Source organism: Tupaia chinensis, unplaced genomic scaffold (assembly GCF_000334495.1).
Source record: "Tupaia chinensis unplaced genomic scaffold, TupChi_1.0 Scaffold000052_1, whole genome shotgun sequence".
NCBI classification, from domain to species: Eukaryota; Metazoa; Chordata; class Mammalia; order Scandentia; family Tupaiidae; genus Tupaia; species Tupaia belangeri.
The window spans coordinates 1,416,379-1,439,015 of NW_006159510.1; the positions used below are offsets into that span (position 1 = coordinate 1,416,379).

Below are 22,637 nucleotides of genomic sequence, written 5' to 3' on the forward strand. Positions count from 1 at the left end.
CAAATCAATGTATAAAAAAAGCAGAAGTGTAAATGGTTGTGTTAAATCATTTTTATTGTGAGGGTTTACAGAAAAATAGAGTATATATAAAAACATGTATTATTTATTATACTGAAGAGTAGAACCTCTGGCATTATCCAGACATTTCGCTTTGTAAGGTGGAAGGCTAGGTAATAATTTTATTCATGATTTATAAATATTTAGGAATTAGCAGAGTTGATCTGTGAATAATTGCTAATAAATCAACTGGCATTTCAAAGGGCAGAGATGTGAGGTGAGGCAAGACGGCCATGATGAACTCTTCTACCTTTCCACCTGCTACAAACCCTAATCTGAGATGCATCTCTAGCATCTCAGAGGTTGTTTGCATTTTTGCTTTCTTGTTTTCTTTTTTTTGTTTTCATTTTGGAGACACTTTCCTTACCACCACTGTCTCTCTAGCTCCTTGTCTTATTCCCATCCTTTGACTCTGTTGCATTCCCCTTTCTCTCCTCTCAAATTTCTGCTTGTTTTTTCCACCAGCTATTTCCTCCAACCCAGCAAGTTTATGACACTATAGTGTGCTCTTTAGTACCTACTGTGTTTAGTGGTAAAAGTGGGCTCCCTCTTAACTGGTCCTTAAGTTAGGAGCAATGGAACTGAGAGTTTCACATTTCTACAAGACCTTGGCTCACCCAGTGTGACTCCCATACCAGCTTGTTAAAAATGCATATGCTCAGGCCCCATACTAGGCTCTCTGCCTCAGCTGCTGGGCCTTTAACAAATACCCCATGTAGTTCTGATGTATACACGTGAGAACCACAGACCTAAGAAGGAACAAAACCTGATTTAGAGGACTTCAGTGTTGACTAGTGTCTTCTCTCTTATTCTCTGTCCTCACACTTTTTTTTCTTTGAGAGTTTTTTTTGCTATAGGGTGCATGCACTCGCCAGAAAGACAGAGAGAGACAGAAAGTGAGAAATCACCCCCTAGGGAGGATGGCCACGCCACAATCCCTTCTCCTCCATTCTTCTCTTGTGATCTTGGGCATGCATGCACACACACCCAGAATGAGTTTAAGCCACCGGGTCTGGGACTCGAACTGCGGTCGACTATGTGGAAGTCCAGAGACATAGCCATTACGCCAACTGCTAGTCCCTGTCCTCACACTCTTCTTCATGGACACTCAAAGACTAAAGATACCACATTGTGAAATAAAGCCTGGTCATTTCTGTCACTTCAAATATAGTATTTTTTTTTTCTTAGAGAGGTTTTGGCTATAGGGCATGTGCGCTCGCCAGAAAGACAGAGAGAGACAGACAGAAAGCGAGAAATCACCCCCCAGGGGGGATGGCCATGCCACAATCCCTTCTCCTCCATTCTCCTCTCAGGATCGTGGGCACACGCCCACACGCCTGGTGTGAGTTTAAGCCGCCAGGTCTGGGACTCAAACTGTGGTTGACTACATGCGAGTCCAGTGACATAGCCCTTATGCTAACTGCTCGTCTCAATACAGTATTTCAAATTGAGATGACCTCAGAATCCCCTGGACAACTTGCTGAACAACCTTGGCTGTTAGATGTGATATGGGGCCCAGGATTATATGTCTAATAAGCTCCTGGGTACTGCTGATGCCACCAGTCCAAAGTCCACATAGGTCTCAAAGAACACATGGGTTTGCCCCTTAGTTGTTCCAGTTAAGTTTCCTAAGGATACAGAGTCCCAAGAATTATACACAACAGTAACTAATTTGACCATAAATATGAATTGGGAATAATGATCCTTGTCATTCATGCTAGTAACAATTTAATTGTGTTTACCTCCGAAGTGAGTAGACATTGTGTCTGAGAGATGCTTTTCCTTTGGAACTAAACTACTATTCTCACAACCTTCCCAAACTCTCCTGGGATCCCCAGATTTTGTGAATGTATTGATAAAGCCCAAACTCAAATTACCTGTAGTTGATTCTACATTATTTGAGTCTACAGTCCTTCTGGAACTTTTCGGAAAGTCACTACTCAGTTACTTAACAAGATGGAGAAATAAGCCAATCGTATCAACTGGATATGCTGGTTAACCAAGGAAAACTATACCAAATGTCATTATCAGGTTGTCACTTTTCAAGTAATGTGAATGTGACAAATCAATGCCATTCTGAACAATTCTTACACAAGGCAATGTTGCTGTCATGACACAGTAAGGGAATAAATGTAAAGATTTCTAATAACATGCTCTATGCATCATCATATATGATTCCAATAATTTACCTAGTATCATTCACAATGATCTTTACTATCATTGTATTAGAGGCTATTCCCTTTACCTTTCCTGTGTTGTTGTATTAATGTGGATTTACTATTTAGTGTATTAGTAGTTGCAAAGTTCTATTTGTTTATGGAAACAAATTTAAGAGAACTATTTGACTGTCATTTCCAACCTCTGTATAAGATTTTTTTTTCTTTTTTTTTTTTTTTTGGAGAGGTTTTTGCTCTAGGTCACGTGCGCTCTCCAGACAGACAGAGAGAGACAGAGAGATAGAAAGCGAGAAATCACCCCCCAGAGGGTATGGCCATGCCGCAATCCCTTCTCCTTCATTCTCTCGGGATCTTGGGCACACATGCACACACGCCCGGCATGAGTTTAAGCCACCAGGTCCGGGACTGCTGTTGACTATGTGGGAGTCCAGCGACATAGCCATTACGCTAACTGCTGGCCCCTGTATAAGATTTGTTTACATCAGATATATTTCTGGTAATTTAATCAGCAATATAAAAACAATTTCTTAAACAAATAGTAATGTTACAGTGATCTACACTGAACTTCAAAAACAGCTTAACACCTATTAACTCACTGCATTTCATGACACCCTCTCAGATAAATATTTTAATCACATGACCAATAATACATTATAACCAAGAGAAATAGAAATAGCAAAACTATTTGGTGCCAGAACTGAAACTAAAATATGCTTTTCTGGGGCCAGTAGGTGGTATGAAGAAGGTTAAGGTGGCTGAGAGATGTGTTTCCTTTGGAAATAAGGCCACATGGCCACTGCACAGTTTGAGTCCTGGACCTGGTAGCTTGAAAATCACACTGGGTGTGTGTGGCAAGTACGTGCCTGAAATCCCAAGAAGAGACTAGAGGAAAAATGACTATGGCTTGGCAATTTTCCCTGGAGTGGGGGTAATATGTCTCTCTCTCTCTCTCTCTCTTCTCTCTCTCACAAGTGCACATGCCCTATAGCAAAAACTTTAAAAAAAAAAAAGTGCTTTTCTGGCTCACTGTTCCTCATTCTTCAGCAAGATGGGCATAATTTCACTGCCATCCCCACGTGGCCTAAAGAAGTTTTAGCTTCGGACCGGAGGCTTAAAACTCACACCAGGCGTCTATGTGTATGTGTGCCTGAAAGGCCAAGAGGAAAATGGAAGAGAAGGGATTGCAGCATGGCCACCCACCGTGGGGAGTGCTTTCTTGCTTTTTGTCTCTCTGTCTCTCCAGAGAGCACACAAGCCCTGTAGCAAAAATCTCTCTAAGAAAACAAAAAAAAGACAAAGGGAAAATGTATGACTGTAAAACACTGACAATCTGGGTGGGTACATCGGATAGGGGAGGAAGGACACCATGCTTACTATTAAGTCATAAACCTATACTCCTATACATGAAACTACGCACACATTTCATTGTTCACTTACTCAGTAAGAACTAGTTTGATCTTTTTTTGCAGATTAATAAATGAAAAGTTAAATAATATTGCTGACATGTTATAGGAGATTGGTACGACTGTTTCCTCTCTGCCCCGATGCCATTGTACCCTGGCAGAGGTACAGGACTCCATTTAAAGTAATGAAAGCCACACTTGGGCATTGAAAAAAAAAAAAAAATTCCTCTCTAGAATTTGCACCAAAAAATCCCTGAGGGAATAATATTTTCTACAACCCAGTCATTGCCCTATCTGGACCCAACAAGTTACTCTGCACAGTAATTAAGTAAGCACAACAGGCAAATTTAGATTTCAAGAGTCTAGGCTTTATGGTTACAGATGTTCCTCTCAGCATAGTCTATTCAGCAGTTCCTTTGGTCATAAATGTTTAATTTTTAATCTGTTTTTTATCGGTTTTGTGTAATGCAGGCTACTAGTATACCAAAGAATTTTTACTCGTGCATTTTATATGCAGGAAGTTTGCAATAATAAAAGCCTTAGGAAGATAAAATAAGGTTTGTTCCCTTAAGAAAATGAACATTGCTTTAGCGAAACAAAGGCTAATGTCCCTGTTACAAGACACGAACTGTACGGACCTCATTTACAATACTGTTTGTGAGTGACAGCCTCTTTGTAGACATCCCGGGGAATCACGGGACTTACCTTGCAGATGTAGAATTGAAAGCACAAAGAGTTACATCATCTATTTGCACTGTAGATGTCCTTTGAAATGATTCAAGGATTCGAAACAATAGTTGTTTTAAGATATATTTATGTTTTATGACTCAAACAACTGCCCCACTTTTCAGGATACCTTGTGATACAGATAATACGTGCAGATGAAAGGTAAATTGTTGCTACAATACCACAGAGAAGACTAACAAAATCGACACTGACATCATCTGTTTCCATATTTATCAGTAACTATAAACCTGAATTTTAGCTGCTGTGATAACATAATAATCCTTTTTTAATATACTGTGGGAGTAAAACTTTAAAACAAAATCTTTTGTTGGAATTTTTTTTTTTTTAACATACCACTTACCACAGGGTCTGACTATGTTAAATGATTCCTAGAACTTCCATTTAACTTGGCATTTTCAAAACCTTTTCTCCATCATTCTTTTGGGTGGAACTTTTCAATATACCCATAGATGAAGTCAGTTAATCATCCTATTTTGACAAAGCAGCCTTAATTGAAGTGAAAGAGACATCAGCTCTCAATCATTAGCAGTTGTGGCAAAGGAGTTAATGAACATGGACTGTGACCAAGACAGAAAGGTCAGCCCTAACCAAGATGAGACAAGAAACAAGCCAAGGTCAAGCTGTACTTGCACCCAATTATGTTGGCCTTCCTATTTAGACTGACCCTGAACAACAAAGACCCTTGCCTTTGTTGCCACTCTCTCCTGCATTGGCTCTCCCTGTCTATTACAGAGTTGGCTTTGCTATCATGAATAGCCTTGCTTCAAACCAATGATATTTCACCTTTGCCAATTTTTTAAAAACTGGAGCATCCTATTCTCTAGGACCAATGTGGACTTTCTACTCTACCTTGCCTTTCCAGCTGCCAAACCATGGCCATATCATCCTACCTAACAGGGCTAATCTAAGCATAAGTATAGACTCCTTTTGATGCTGGGACTCTCTGAAACTCATGTGTCTCCAGTAAATTAAAAAATGTGATCTGTTCCCTGTAGAGTCCCTGTACATCTATGTCTTTTGCTCTACTCAGCAGTTCATGGTGGAGACCTTTTGTAAACTATCCTGTGGAATTTTAAAGACATTGTGAATACTAATATTTGGCAGCTGTCACATAGCACATGATCAACTTATATTTTATGAATAATTTTTACAATTTTTGGAGAAAGAACGAAGACCCACAAGGACTCTGAATTGTAGTGTGACATTTATTGGGCAAGTCCACCGAATTTGCTCATGCATGTGTACATGCCTGGGAAAGAGATGGGATGCAGAGCAAGAATGATCTGATATTGAGTCTACTGATTCATGTAAAGAAAAGGGGAGGTTTCACCATTTGATCAAAAAGATTATGTAGCTAATAAGTATGAAAGGTGGATTGGAGCAGTGGTTCTCCAAGGTTAGTCCTAGGAACCTGTGTCCAGGAGAACTGCCATGTCAAACTATTGGTGTAGTTATTCTAAAACTTTTCTGTCTTTTTCAGTCTATCTTTTATTTTGAGAGATTTTCACTGTAGGGCGCTTGCGCTCGCCAGACAGACAGAGAGAGACATAGAGACAGAAAGCGAGAAATCACCCCCCAGGGGGGGATGGTCACGCCGCAATCCCCTCTCCTCCATTCTCCTCTCGGGATCTTGGGCACGCATGCACACGCGCCCGGCGTGAGTTTTTTAAGCCACCGGGTCCGGGACACGAACCGCGGTCGACTACATGGGAATCCAGCGACATAGCCATTACGCTAACTGCTGGTTCCCTTCAGTCTATCTTTCATGAGTTTTCTCGATGCTAGGTGATACTGCTATTGCAACAGACTGAATTTTGGAGCAGAGATGGAAACCCAGTGCTTATGTTAAACCAGACATTAAAGATACTTGTAAAAAGGTAAAACATCAACATTCTTCTCATTTTTGTAGTTTTTTTTTTTTTTAATTTTTTAAGAGAGATTTTTGCTATAGGCTATGTACACTCGACAGAGAGACAGAAAGTGAGAAATCACCCCCGGGGGGGATGGCCATGCCACAGAAAGCCCCCCCGGGGGGGGATGGCCATGCCACAATCCCTTCTCCTCTGTTCTCCTTCTGGGATTTTGAACATACACACCAAGCAGGAGTTTTAAGCCTCCAGGTCCAGACTGGAACTATGGTCAACTACATGTGAGTCCAGCAACATAACCATTATACCATCTGCTGGTCCCAGAAAATATAATTATTTTTAATGAAAACATTTATTCATACTAACATGTAATGACATCATTATTCTTATTTTTAAATAAAGTAAAAAATAAATCTCTTAAAAAGTCCACAGTTAGGGACCAGCAGATGTCGTAATAGCTATGTCGCTGGACTCCCATGTAGTTAACCGCGGTTGGAGTCCCAGACCCAGTGGCTTAAACTCATGCCAGGCATATGTGTGTGAGTGCCCAAGATCCTGAGAGGAGAATAGAGGAGAAGGGATTGTGGCATGGCCATCCCCCCTGGGGGGTGATTTCTTGCTTTCTGTCTCTCTGTCTCTCTGTCTTTCTGGTGGGCACACGCGCCCTATAGCAAAAACTTCTCCAAAAAAAAAAAAATGTTCACAGTTTAAATTTCTAATTGGTTAATATAAGTAAACATAAGCCACATACATAGCAGCTTTCGAACACTACCTAACTTTTAAGAGTGTAAAAAGGTCCTTAGACCACAAAGTTTAAGAACCACTGACTTTGAGGAAGGTTTTTTCAGCTCTAATGATCATGGAAGTGACCCACAGCCTTACAAAAATACAGATTCTGAGTAAAGGGTCCAAATGAGGCTGACGCCACTCCACAGGCCACTATTAGACCAACTAGCCTGCTGCCAAACCAAGAGAATTCAGTTTGAGCTGCGGTCTGTCTGCTGCAGAGTTTTAAACCAAGGAGGAAGGAAAGTCCCTTTAAATCCTACAGAGGTCCAGAAATGGATGGCCTTGTAGGGAGGAAAGTCCGAGTGGGGAGGAGGAGTAAAATTCATGCCAGTAGAGACAAGATGTTTTTAGGATTGAGAAACACTATTTTTTTTTTTTTAGTTTGGGAAAACAGTGGTCAGTACAGTAGAGAAGGGTGTTTAGTTTGGAGTTAAGTCTATTCTATTCTTATTTATTTTGTTAATTTTTTTAATTATCCTCTCTCTCTCTCTCTCTCTCTCCCTCTCTCTCTCTCTCTCTCATTTTTGCCAGAAAGCATGCACAGTTGTCTGAGAGACAGAAAGAGGAAGAGAGGAAAAGCAAAAAAGCATGCCCCACTGGGACCAGCAGTTAACATAATGGCTATGTCGCTGGACTCCCACGTAGTCGACCGTGGTTCGAGTCCCGGACCCGGTGGCTTAAACTCATGCCAGGCGCGTGTGCGTGCGTGCGTGCGTGCCCAAGATCCCGAGAGGAGAACAGAAGAGAAGGGATTGTGGCGTGGCCATCCCCCCTGGGGGGTGATTTCTTGCTTTCTATCTCTCTGTCTCTCTCTCTGTCTTTCTGGCGAGCACACACGCCCTATAGCAAAAACCTCTTTTAAAAAAAAAGTATGCCCCATTGGGATGGCCATGCCACAATCCCTTCTCCTTTATTTCTCTATCTGAGACTTTGGACAACCATGCACATATACCTGGCATGTTTTTCAAGCCATGATGTCCAAGACTCAAATCATGGAGTTGGCCATGTGATATTCGTCATTTTAATCACCATACTACTGACTAGCCAAAAGGTGTGTACACATGCCAGAGACAGACAGACAGACAGAGAAACATGCCCCAAGGGAAGTGATCATGCTGCAATTCTGTCTTCTCCCTTTTTCATCCTCTTGGGATTTTGGAAATGCACACACATATACATGTTTTTCCCAAGTTTCCAGGGCCAGTATTCAAACCACAGTCAGACACGTGGAATCCAGTTACCAATGCACAGTATTACTGCACTACCGGGTCAGTCCTTTCTTTCTTTCTATTTTTAATGTTAGAGGGTATGTTCATGAGAAAAAGAGAGAGAGAAAGTGTGTGTGTGTGAGAGAGAGAGAGGGAGAAGCACCCTGGATCAGGGCCTGGTCATGTCACAATCTTTTTTCTACAGTTCTCTATTCAGTCAAGATCTTGAGTTCACACTTGCAAGCCCTCAGCATGAAGCCAACATAGCCAGGATTCAGACTCTGGATAGTCATGTCAGATCTAGCTTCCTCTGCATAGAACATAATTGCATGCCATAGGACCAGTCCTTATTATCTTTCTCATTGCTGTTCCTCATAGAGTAGTGTTCCTCACAAAGTCTTAGGGTCCCCTCCTCTTTTTCTAGTTCTCAAATACAAATTAGTTTAAATCATTAATAAATACAGGCATACTGTCTCTTTAAATTAATTAACATTTAATTAGGATTGGTTTATGGTAGGGCAGGGCATCCATGTTTTGCACACTGAATTGATAAAAAAATGGTGAAGAAGGTTTAACCCAAAACACACCTTGTAGCCTCTCAAGTGGTTCTGAGAAAGCAGAACAAATCGATCATCATCTGAAAGGTGTGAGAGTAGACGGAGAAAAATGTTCAACTCGAATCACTTTGATCTTAATGGCTATGTCATAAGCACTCAATTTGCTGTGTTTGAACCAGAATTCCTAAGAACACAGGTGAAGAACTGGTCTCAGTGTCTGCACTATAATGAAAAAAGAGCTTCAAGATCTCTGATCTTGTGTTTATGCCCATCAGCCTCTACGAGCTAATACAATTAAAAAATAAAGAGAGAGAAGCTGTCACTTGGGCACATTGAGTTCATTTGGTGGATAAAATATTTTGTCCCCTGTGAAATAAATCTCTCTACAGAGAGCTTCACTACATTGTTCCCCCTTATTGCTAACAAGAGTTAAATGCCTGATTTCTATGCTCTGGTGGTAAACATTTAGCATGTGAGCTTTAAAGCAGTGACTTGTTTTAAGTAAGACCTCTATTTGGAAAAAGCAATGTCCTTGAAGTGAGTTTTCTCTTTCACTGATGAGATTTGCTAAGCAATGGCAGCATATCAGTCTACTTAAACCAGGTATTTATTAACCCAAGCCTGCACACATCACTCTTTACTGTGGATATGTTTCAGACATCGCTCTGGAATGCAGAGGTTCCCAATGCTAAATTCAGTGTACACTCCATAAAACAAACATGCAGTAAATAGAAACATATGCATCTCTGTTTGACTAGCAAACTACATGTTCACACTTTTTAAAATTTCTAGTGGCTTTTAAATACAAAAATTTTGATAATATCCTAGAAGTGTTAAAAAAAAAAGACTATTTTTAACTAGTTACCTTTCAGTAATCCATGTTCATTAAATTACAAGTAGAAAGCGGGATCATAAACATGGGGTCGGGGGAATCCACAGGTAAACCCATCCACCCCAAAAAGGAGCTGCCTCTGAGTTGAGAACAAACATGGTGTGTAACTTCCTTCTGAATAGAGCAATGGACAAGAAGGAGTAAATACATCATGGGAACCCTGACGAGCTCACAAAGGAATCAAGTTTTTGGGGGCAGGACAACTAAAGTCCAAAATTGGGAAGTTGTTGAAAGTAAGCACCCATAGCATCACTGCAGTTTTCTAGACCAGGAACCTCATGAAAACAGTTTTCATTCTAGCCCTATCTCCTAGCTAACTTCCCCCAGTCCGGCCTACTCCCCCCACACATACACACATCAGGGATACTACTGTAAGATTAAACTCCTCAGAAAAGTATGTGCTGTAACACATACCTATGACAGCCATAAGTGTCCCCCCCATTGGTTGAAACATAACTAGAGAATTTCTAAATGAGATCATCAAAGACCTGGACAAATGACTCAATCTCATCTCTGTACTCTCATCTCCTCTCTTCCTCACTTTCCTTTTCCACTCCTTTTTGCTTTAGCTGGGCAAATAATTACTTTGTGACAAAAAATATATCTTGAACACTGTGACATCATCTAGATTTTATCCAATTTTTGATGTCCCTCTAAGTGCTCCAAATGTCATCTTAGTCAATTTCCTTCATGTCTGAAATTGAGTAGCACTGGGTAAAAAATTACATGCAATTATCACTTCATTATGTTTTTATATTATGTCTCTAATTTCTAATTTGTATTCCTAACTCAGATACAAGATCCATGACACCTCAACCATTGCTAGTATTTCTCCTCCAATTTCCACAGAATATGGAACAAAACAGAACAGGAATACACTGATTGATTGGCTTATTCATTGATATGATCTGAAGTGCTCATAATAAGCTAAAAACTTGGAGTCAAACATTTTTTAAATAAAATCAATGTTATACAAAAGTGAAAGTATCAGCCTAGCCCTAAGGAGATTTAATATAGGCAGAAACTTTAAAAAAAAAATCAACAACCATTTTCACTCACTGACAAGAAACTAGAAGATCCAAACAGAACTCTGTTTTACAGATGGGTAGTGAAGAAAGGGTAGGCCTAAAATTAATGTCTGGCAAATATAAATAAGTAAAATATAAAAATTCTAATTGCAATCATATGATTTGCATAAGACTGAGATTATAAAACAAATGAAATGTTACATCTACATTAATTAAGAAATCTCCACAGATCCAAGTAATTGGGTCTTCTATAGGTGAACTAGATGAAACCATTTAAAGAGATGAACCAAGAACATAACATTTTCCAAGAACACATAGAATGTCTTTTCACATAGAATGTGAAAAGACATATCGTTGTTCTAAAAGTGTATTAATAGAAAACTTTAGTTATAGTAAGGTCAACAAATAGGGAGACAACTTCCACTGACTGGATAGTTTGCTACTCCCAGATCTCAAGGAGAGCAGGCAAATATTCTAGGTGAAGCCACCTTGGGAAGATGTAGGGTTAGTCAGGGATGTGTGAGGGGTGTGTGGTCTAGGAGTAGCTTTTCTTATGGTTTCTGTAGAAAGGAACAGGAAAGGCAGGGTCAGCAGGTTTGGGGATGGCTAGTTTTAATAATTTTAGAGGGGCTGTCCCTAGTGTTTTAGTACCTTGCCCTGAAGTAATTAGGGCAGGTAGATAATAGTCATGAGTGTGAAAGTCTGATAAAGAAGGGGGTAGGGAGTGGCTCTGGATTGGTTGGTGTGTAGCTGAAAGCATACTTAGGGAGTAGGGCTCCTCTCCAAGAGAGGAAATAGTAATGAAGAGGTGGAGGTCAAGGCAAGGCAACTGGGGCATAGTATTAAATTATTCAGAACAAGATTCACCCAGCATGTGAATGCAAGACAGATGTTAATGCATCAAATTTACAAAGCTAGAAATATAGCTAATACATAATTATCAACCTAACAGCCATCCAGAAGTACAAAAAAATAACCCCAGAAAGATAATCATATGACTATTTCACCATTAATGGGTCTACATATCAGGTCACTATTAAAGTAGCAGAAAGCTACCTACCTTTGTACATGAAATAGAGCTTACTGCCTGTGTACAGGCCTGTTCTAGCTTTGTCCCACATAAAGCAGCCAATTTATAAACAAGCTAGAGAAAGCTAACAAGTGACCAAAATAGACCTTGATTGTAAGTGAAATAAACTGTAACTACAACACTGAGCCCATAACCTTGGTAGTAAAATAAAATGAAGTGGAAGAAGCCATGCTGTAATAACAATTTAATATTCACCAGATTGTAAAGTGAATCTAGGAGGAATCATTGCACATGCAAGGAGAAAATTACCACCCCATATAAGCTGCAGTGAGACAGATTCATGGTCACCTAGAGAGCCCCAAAGACTGACTGGTGATTTTCTTTAAAATGATGGCTGGAAAATGATGGTGCTTAATTCATTTCTTCATGTCCTCCAGAGCAGAATGAGCTTCAAACAGGTCTCACATTGAGGGTTCACATTGTGAGCTAGTTGGATTATTAAAGGAGATGAAGTTGGGATGGCCTTTCAATGGATCAGTGAATGCTTGTGTATTGGAAAGACCTTGGTTTAAAAAGCTCAGAAGGCCAGGGTTCCAATCAGAACCTTGCCAATAGGTAGTTGTTTGATCCTGAGGACATAACCTAACCCTCTCTCCATTGAAACAGTGGAATTTTTCCATACCTCAGTGGTGTAGGATTAAAAAAAGCCAGGGTTCCAATCAGAACCTTGCCAATAGGTAGTTGTTTGATCCTGAGGACATAACTTTACCCTCCCTCCATTGAAACAGTGGAATTTTTCCATACCTCAGTGGTGTAGGATTAAAAAAAAATTTAAACTTTCTTTCAAATAAAACATTTTTATCAATGGCATTCATGACTAGGTGCTGACATTTCCTATGTTATTACCCCTTCTCCTTGGTTCATTGGCTAGGAATGCCCCAAAATTACTTAATTAAACCATAAAACTTATTTAAAACAACCATAAGCAATTTTTTTGAGAGGTTTTTGCTATAGCGTGCTTGTGCTCGCCAGAAAGAAAGAGAAGACAGAAAGTGAGAAATCACCACCCGGGGGGATGGCCATGCCACAATCCCTTCTCCTCCATTCTCCTCTCAGGATCTTGGATACACACATACACGCATCTGGTGTGAGTTTAAGCCACCAGACTTGAACCACGGTTAGCTATATGAGAGTTCAGTGACAGCCATTATGCTAACTGCTGGTCTTAAAGATGTCTTTATCATGTCAGTAGGTACATAAGTGTAAAATCTTATCACTGAACCATCAAGAATACACATGGCATTCAAAACATAGTACCAAGTTACTCTTCCTATTGAGATCCCCATAAATCCATTCAGAATAAGTCTTATATGGACATCTAGGAGTCCTTTTCTCTCACCCATAATGATTTAGAGTTTATCTCTACATCTGTGATTTTCTCCCAGCATCCTGGCTTCATGTTGGAAGAGCAACACTGTATATATTTTATAATGCCAACCTTATACACCCATGAAAACTTTTAGTCCTTCAGAATGCCAGTATACTAAAGCTCCCCACCCTGAGCAGGGATAGAAGGCTGGAAGGAAGAGCAGAGATAGAAGGGGGAAAGGAAGGAAAGAAAGAGAAGGAAGGAAAAAAAAAGAAAGAAGGAAGGAAGTAGGTAGTGAGAAAGAAACATGGATGGGAAGATACAGGCCCACTCCTTAGGTTAGCAAGACAACCTCATTAGAAAACCATATTGATATTTGAATGTTAAACTGTCCTAACATTAGGGTTTTCATAACTCAGCCCTCTAATCAACTAAGTAGTTGGGATCAATCATGGGTAAATGTAAGCCATAATCTGGCTTAATAATGTGAAATGCTTGGTCACAATTACAGTTTCCTTATAAAGGATTTTCATGGTCTAGGCTCCCAGTGCTAGATTTGGGAAAATCTAATACTTGCTCCTAATGGATGTGTGAGCATATTCTTTCCTTTCCCTTCCCATATCAACATTAGCATTGTTCATTTTAGCATAGCCATTGTTTAAAAATGGCATGCAAATTGCCATTTTTCTTCAGTGTTTAAATTTCCTTTGTATTTCAAGTGTTTATTAAGGCACTCTATACCTTTTGTATCCATGGCAAACAATACTAGAGAACTCTCTAGAAGCATTGAAAGTACTCTCATCTTGAACATCGGTGTCCCACAAGTAGAACCACTTTTCTCTCTCTCTTTTTTAAAAAATTTGCCAGAAGGTACATGTGATCACCAGAGAGAAAAAGAGGAAAAGTGAGAAAGCATCCCATGAGGGACAACCCCTTCTCCTCCATTTCTCTCTCCTATTGGGATTTCGAGCACATACGCACACACATCTGGAGTTTTTTTCAAATTATCTGGGTCCAGTACTCTAACAGTGAGGTTAGCCATGTGGGATCTAGCTACTGTAACCACCATACCATGGGCTGGCCCTTAAGGACACTTCTCTGTGTCTCCATTTCCACTGCCTAACTTTGTAGTCACATCTGGATAAGAGGGAAAACCTCTTATCTGGTTTTCATGTCTCAAACCTCTCCCTTAAATTCTCTTTTTTTTAAGTAGAGATTTTTTTCTATAGGGTGCATGCACTCACTAGAGAGAAAGATAGTAAGTGAGAAATCACCCCCTGGGGGTGAAAGGATGGCCACTTTTTTTAACCCTCCTTCCATTGCTAATGAATGTGCCACCTGTAACTGGAATCAGGCCCATTTGCAAAATAAGGGCTTGCCTACCTCTGCAGTTTCTAAGAAGTAGTTCCTGAAAGAGACCTGGACAAATGGAGCCAGCAGTTTGTTTCCACACTGCCCCAGGCAGAGCAGGACACCCGTTACCACCCTGCAGGTCAGAGTCTATGTACAATCTCACACAGAAATAGATTTCTATGGACCACTTGGAAATATGAAATGGCTGGTTAAGGCTATTCCTTAAGTTCCTCCCAGCTTCCTGGTGTGACTATGACAAACAAGACGGCACTTCACTGCCACAACAAGAGTAATCCAAACCAAAGAGAATGCAGAGAAAGCCCTCTGAAGATGACAAGATGCTCAACCTAACTATTCTCAACCTCACTATTTTTCAGAGAAATGCAAACCAAAACCATAATGAGATAGCACTTCACACCAACCAAGGTGCTACCATAAAAACAAAAGACAGAAAATAAAAGGTTTCTATGGGAATGCGGAGAAATTGCAATCATTTTGTACTGTTGATGTGAATGTTAAAATGGTGCAGCTCCTGAGGAAAACAGTTATACCAGTTCCTCAAACAGATAAACCAAGAATTACCATACTACAATTCCACTGATGAGTATATTCCAAAATAATGGGAAGTAGAGATGCATATATTTGTGTGTGTATTCTCATAACAACATGATTCATCATTGTCAAAAGATGAAAGCATCACACATGTCCATCAATGAATGAATGGATAAGCAAACTATTATTTATCCAAACAGTGGAATATTGCTCATCTTTAAAAGGAAGTTAATTCTGACACCAGATACAACATAGATGAACCTTGTAGAACATTATGCTAAGTGAAATAAGCCAGTCACAAAGAGACAAATATGAAACGATTCCACTTATGAGGTACTGAGATTAGTCAGATTCATAGAGATGACTGCCAGGGGCTAGGGAAGAGGGAATGGAGAGATGCTATCTAATTGGCATAGGAATGTCCATCATTCCAGTTTGGAATGCTGAAAAGAATTCTGGAAATTGATGGTGGTGGTGGTTGCTTACCAATGTGAATATACTTAATGCTATTTTTAAATGGTTAAAATGGTACATTTTATGTTATGTTTATTTTACCACAATAAAAAGTTCTTTGAATCTCATTTTCTGAGAAAGATAACCTGACAGATAGCAATGAGAAAATGCCTCCTGGAATAACAGCTGGGGTTCTCTAGCTGGTGATATTTATTGACCAGACATATGCATGTCTCCTCTCTTTGGCAGGAGAGACCTAGCACTCTGATGGTCAGGCTATGGAGAATAAAAATAGAACCTCCGCTTTCAGCAATGTTTTCCATAAGTTGGAAACACTGACGCTTTTATGACAAAAAGTATCATTTTTCTTCTTACATCTTCTTAGGAGTCACTTCATAAAGGATACCCCTTGATTTTTGTATAGTCCAATTGAGGAACACAACAGGAAAGAAATATACACATTAGGACTAGATTTCCTGGATTGTGCAATTAGATTCCTACTAAATCTATAGAGGCTCTGCATATGGGCATCAAATATTTACTTCCCAGGGTGGATTTTAACCATAGACCCACCGAAGGGGCAATCTAAGTGTGGTGCAGCCCTCTGCATCTGAGTGTACACAACTTAGGTGAGTTTGCTGGGGCTGGCAGGAGTGACACCCTCCTAACAGGATCGACAAATCAACAAGGTTACCTGATTTTCAATGTATTTTTCCTTTTTAGATGCAATGTCATCCCTCTACAACAAAAATTGTACCCTACTTACTACAGAGATTATGTGTATATCCACTATTTTGCATATCTGCTCAGTAAATTGCCTGACATAAATTCTTCATCTGTTCGAATACAGGCTCTATGAAGAGAGGCAGTTTAACTGTTTCTTCTACTCAGTATTGTCGCTATGTACTTTACAAGAGAAGTTCAAAATATCAGGGCAAAATTATGACTACCTGTAGGCACTTTTGTTCAATAAGGAAATGAGGAAGAGACGTTCTGTCATTAAAGTATTGAGAAGTATGTTTTATGACTGGGTTGATAAAAAGATGGATACCATCCAAGCTGAATTTATTATTACTACATTTAGCGTTTTCTTTTGATTTTAAAAAAGTATGAGGCCAGCAGGTGGCATGGTGGTTAACACATTGGATTCCCGTATGGTTGACCCTGGTTCGAGGCTGGGACATAGAGGCTTGAAACCCAAGCCAGGTGGGTACATGAGCATGTATGCCCAAGATCTCAAGAAGAGAATGGAGAAGAAGGGATTGTAGCGTGGCCATTGTCTCTGGGGAGTGATTTCTCATTTTCCCTCTCTCTATCTCTCTCTGGCAAGCACACATGTCCTATGACAAAAACCTAAAAATAAATGAATAAACCAGCATCCTTCCTTATAAAAGATACTTCAGAGAGCTGCCTACCTTCCTGCTCTTTAATGTTCCTCTCCTTCTGCCATGTGAAGATGTAACATTCAAGGCACCGTCTTAGATGCAGAGCAAGCAGATCTCACCAGACATCGAATCTGTCAGCACATTCGTCTTGAAATTCCAGCATCCAGAACTGTGGGAAATGAATTTTTATTATTTATAAATTACCCAGTCTGAGGAATTTTGTTATAGCAACACAAACAGACTAAGGTCATACTCATGTATATAGAGCTAAATATTTGTAACTACTGCACACCAGGCAATATAGTGAGACCAGGAATATCAGACAAGTAAGACATGAATTCAGGTTCCTACTATTTGAACAGAATCCTAACTTGTGTCTTAGCTTTAAGTGTTATGCAAAGTTCCTTAGCATTTCTTTGATTTATTAAAGCTAAACCTGCTTTTCTTGAAATTAAAATATACATTAAAAATACTTATTTAATGACTGTAGTAAGCTAAATAGCATCAGCTAGGTGCTACCTTGTAGTATATTCATTCTACTCAGAGTCTCATGCCTAAAGTCAGACATGTATTCACAGATGTGTACATACCAGTTGAACTTGCTATTGAAAGTAGTTAGATTATTTAATAAATTCTGTGAATTAATAAAATGTGGGGGGAAAAAGGAATGTAAAACAACTGTAGACACCTGAGATAGTGTGGGAGGATGGTAGGAAATGGCAGAGGGTGAGAAATAGGGGTAAATATATATATGTGTGTGTGTGTGTGTGAGTATACACACACACATATATATATATATGAAACTAGAAATGGAAAATTATTGATGATAACATGTATGATTAAGCCACTATGCAGTATATTCTGGATAGGAAATCACATTTTGTATGCTATGACGATGCGCAGGGAATGAATGTAAAATAATTTAAAAAATGTTTAAGAAGAAAATTACAGGGTACTTGTAACTAGGGGAAAAAAGTTTTAGAGGAATAATAAAGAAAAATCTAAGTAAAAAAAAAAAAAGACAGGGATTTGGGTTTTAAGAAATTTATAGCCCTCCATGTCTCTGCTCATGTCCCTGCTCATGTCCCATATTTGTATTCTTCCAGAATATTCTGAAATCTTCTTCAAGATCATCTCTACCTTTTAAACCCTAAATAGTCTATCAAAATGTACTCTCACATCCTGTCTTATTTATAAAGCCTTTTCTGAGGCAGTCTTAATTTCTTAATTTCTCTTCCGTCAACTCCCAGATTATTTATGATATTGTGGTCATTCTGTTTTGTAGTGAAGAAAATTTCAAATTGTAAATTCCTTGATCTAAGGGCTGAATTTAATTAATTAGTAAATAAACTTAGATATAGGCCTTGCATTCATTCATTTATCCACTCATACTTTTTTTTAATGAAATATTTGTTGAGTGTGCAATATTTTGTATGCTCAAGAAACAGAAAAAAAAGTAGTTGTTTGTTTTTTTTTCCCCCTAACTTCTAAATTTGACTGTAGTTTATGGGGCAGTAGTGGAAACTAGAGGAATGACAGACGGGTCTCATATCTGGAATTCTTGTTCTCTCTTAGCCTGTCTATGGTACTAAGCTGTACATAAAATAAATACAGGCATGCAAGAGTACTTCAAAAATACATCTTGAAAAACTGAATTAAAGAACAATTTTATTTTTATACAGTTTTTTGGGTTTTTTTCTGAGAGTTTTTTGCTATAGGGTGAGTGCGCTCACCAGAATGACAGAGAAAGACAGAGAGAGAGAAAGCAAGAAATCGCCCCCCAGGGGGATGCCCAGCATGAGTTTAAGCCACCTGGTCCAGCTCTCGAACCATGGTCGACTCTATGGGAGTTCAGCAACATAGCCATTACGCTAACTGCTGGTCCCAATTTTGGTACAGTTTTTAGAAATTCATGCATGCATTTTTTCATAATGCGCATTTTCCATTATCTTTTCAAAGACTCTTCATATGTAAGTGATGAGAGAGATCATTTGGATTGGGGTTGTTTACAATTACAAAATAATAGGATGAATTGTCTGGGATGTGAGCCTAATGATTAGTAGGATTTAGAAGGTTATCCCAGGGTTGAACAGCTGACCCAAAACACCAGGCAACAGTGAAAGGTTGTGTGTAGGGGAAGAGGACACCAGGAAGACCAGGAAATAGACTCTGGTCAGAAGTTATACAAAAGGAACTCTCACAGGCAGGGCGAAGACCAGATGAGGACCTTGGTTCTATGTACATAGGTATTACTTCAGTTTGTTTGTGCTATTATAATAAAATTCCTCTGACTGAGTAATTTAAAAATAGTCAAAATTCATTTCCCATCGTTCTGGATGCTGGAATTTCAAGATCAAGGCACTGGCAGATGTAGTGTCAAGTGCAGATTGCTCTCTGCTTCCAAGATGGTGCCTTGTTGCTGGATCCTTTAAAGAGGCTGAATGTTAGGTCTCCACATGGCAGAAAGACTGAGGGACAAAAAGGTCAGAAGGGCAGGCAGCTCTCTTATAAGGACACTAGTCCCACTCAAGTGGGCAAATTCTTAAGATGTAATCACTTCCCAAAAGGTCCCGTGTTAACTGGGCTCAAATACCAGGTTAATGGGCTCAAACTCTGACCCTGAATCTCTGAAAGTAGAAACTCAGACTGATGCTGTTTACCCTATGTACTGGGAGGACCAACACGGCTCCAGAAAATTCAACGGCTCTATTTTCGTTTCCTTTCTGAGCTTTTTTGTAGAGTTATGCAATGAACGGGTAAATGGTGACTGGAAGGTTTCCCAGGGAGGAAAACCACTGTATTGGAGGGCACTTTTGCTCATCAAGCCTCGTACCCTCAGCACACTCTAATTTCAGCGTGTGGGATACAGTATAAGGAGTGATACGGATCAAAGAGGCAAGAAGAAAGATATTTTATCATTTGGTATTTATTTTTTTAATTACTTGTCAGAGAGAGAGAGAGAGAGAGAGGAGAGAGAGAGAAACCAACCCCCAACTGGACCTGGTCATGTCACAATCCTATCTTGTCCATGTCTCCATCTCATCAGGATCCTGGGCATGTGAAGTGCCTTTGCACCTGCAAACCTGAGCATACTTGTTTGTTCTTGCCATGATCAGGCTTCCAAACATAGTAGCAAATAGGATCCAGTTCCCTTTCCACAGTGCTTAAACCACTGTACTACAGGGCTGGCCACATTTAGTGTAATCTCTCCCTTTTCTTTTTCTTTTTTTCCTTTCTTTGGAGAGGTTTTTGCTATAGGGCACGGGCGCTAGCCAGACAGAGAGAGACAGAGACAGAAAGCGAGAAATCACCCCCCCGGGGGGGGTGGCCATGCCACAATCTCTTCTCCTCCATTCTCCTCTCGGGATCTTGGGCACACATGCACACGCACGCGGTGTGAGTTTAAGCCACTAGGTCCAGGACTCGAACCGCGGTCGGCTACATAGGAGTCCAGCGGCATAGCCATTATGCTAACTGCTGGTCCCAATCCCTCCCTTTTCTGAGGCAACACAAACCTAAGAAAGAAGAACCTTCTTATTTCTATCCCTTCCCCTCTTTAGAGATCCACACAGCCATATGGGATAAGTAGACATCTTGCCCTATCTGTTCTTGCTCAAGGGTAGGTCACATGAGGCTCATTAGATGCAGGAAAGATGTTACATGGAAGAGGAAGCAATGTACCCAGGCTTGCACAGCTAAAGAGAGGAAACTCAAGGCCAGAAGAATTGGGAGCTCCAGCTCACTGGAGCCAACAGCTTGGACATCCCCCTCTCTTCCCTCCCTTTCCAAAGTTGTTTTGCTTTTATAACAATTTCTTTTTGGAGAGGGTGTGGGAATAATTTATCTCTAAAGCTCCTCCCAGTTTTGTTTTCCTTCATTCTCTCTTCCTGTTCTCTCTCTTCCATTCCCGAAATACTGGTAAGTACTAGTTAGGAGAGGAGATCAATATACAATTTAGAGCAAAAAATTAAGAACAATGAAGGTCAGCAGAAAGAAAGATTTTGGTTTTTTTCCTCTAATCATTTGAGATAATAAAACATAAGAGTCATAGAATTCAAAGAGCAATGCTTTCTTTTTTCCTTTCTTCCAAATTATTTATTTCTGATGAAAATTCTGAGATTAAACATTACAGAGAAGTAAAGTTATGACATAAAGTTTAAAACCATTGCCCTGTGCATTATAGGATAAGATGTTTTAGATAATCATAAAATTTTCTTTCTAATTTATAAAAACGTTATTTTAGTAATCCAGAATTTTTGTAGTTGGTGATAAAAATTTTGTTTGGATAATTTCCTATGGTTGTTTTCATAATTAAAAAAAATTACATTTCCATGAAACTTGCTTTAAAGAATTTTTATAAATAGTGAGTCTTTTGCTATATCTATAATAAATATATATTCATTTTATATATATTTATAGATAGATAGATATTCATTCAGATTAATTTTTGCTTAGGTTTACAATGATCATCTTCATTCTTAGCACTATCTTGAGAAAGCAATCCTCTTCTACTGCTTAAGAAAAAAACTGTTCCAGACAGTGCATAATCATATTCATTTAGATTCTTTACCTAAAGCCTATTTTAAACCTTATTTCACTAACGCAAAACCTACCAGTAAAATGGAAAGAATAGAAAACTACATTTATAGACTATATTTCTAATTTAAGAAGCACTTTTCTGCATTCTGAAATTTTAATGTGGATTATTTATATAGTCCATAAGGTTTAAGTAATACTAAGAGAAGACTTTACAATGTGAAACTGGGTTCCCCAACATTAAAATCAAGTGATCTTCAGAACAGGCATCAACTGAGACACTTTCAAACAGTGGTATTACAGAAAGAAAATGTAGCTGTAAGCATAATACATTAAAAAAAGATAAACTCAGATAAACAAGGAAAATGGGGGAGAAAGTTGTCAGGGAAGAAGCTATGTCTCTTTGCTTTCTCTGCTTTTTCACTTCTCAACTTCTTTTGTCTGATAACACCACTGTCACTTCGTAATTGCAGGATTTCCATTTAATGAGGCTAAACATCTGAAATAGCCCTACATTTTATACCTCCAAGAATGCATTATGTCATAAAATGACATCTGACTAGATTAGAATGGATTGTATATCTTTGTTAATATAGATTCGTTGTAACATCAATTTAATCCTGATATATAAAAATGGGCATTTTTTTTTCCATTTTCAGATTCACATTTGAACCTCCCAACAGAAAGATTTGATGACAGGTAAACTTGGAAACCCTTAGCATTCATGGAATTTTAGGAGGTAGTGAAAGTCAAAACCATCCAGGCGAAGGGAAGGGCTGTACACATATCTGGGGATTATAAATGCATGTTCAGTTGTCATCTGAGTGAATGCTGAAGACAGATTAGTCTGCTCACATCAGGTATAAGCTTGGCCCCAGATTTAATGAACTTGCTTATGTCAAATATACCAATATCCATGAGATTAGCCAAACCTCTGCTGACTTAAAACACCTGGAATCTTTTCCATTCATGTGGTTTTATTTAAGGGCCAATTTATTCCCAGAAGATCTCAAACTAAAATTCCAACATATATTGCCACAACATTAATTGCCAACTGGCAAGCATTTAAGCAGTATGTAGACATTTCTCATGATATGTGTAAGTCCTTTATTAATGGTGTCAACTGTTGATAAATCAGTGTGTGATTCTGGCATAGCAGGAAAGACATACATACGCTGCATTGACTACATCTACGTTAGTAGGGACAGAGAATGCACAGCCATTCATGCATGG

General features: G+C 39.2%; 1 long non-coding RNA gene across 2 annotated transcripts in view; it reads right to left on the reverse strand.

Moving 5' to 3' along the window:
• LOC102484807 (uncharacterized) overlaps positions 1–22,637 on the reverse strand; it is a 272,769-nt gene that overhangs the window by 131,500 nt on the left and 118,632 nt on the right. For both annotated transcript variants that reach the window (XR_333447.2, XR_003550962.1), the window contains exon 4: positions 16,899–17,037. This is a non-coding gene — a long non-coding RNA (uncharacterized LOC102484807). The remainder of the gene's footprint in view (positions 1–16,898; positions 17,038–22,637) is intronic.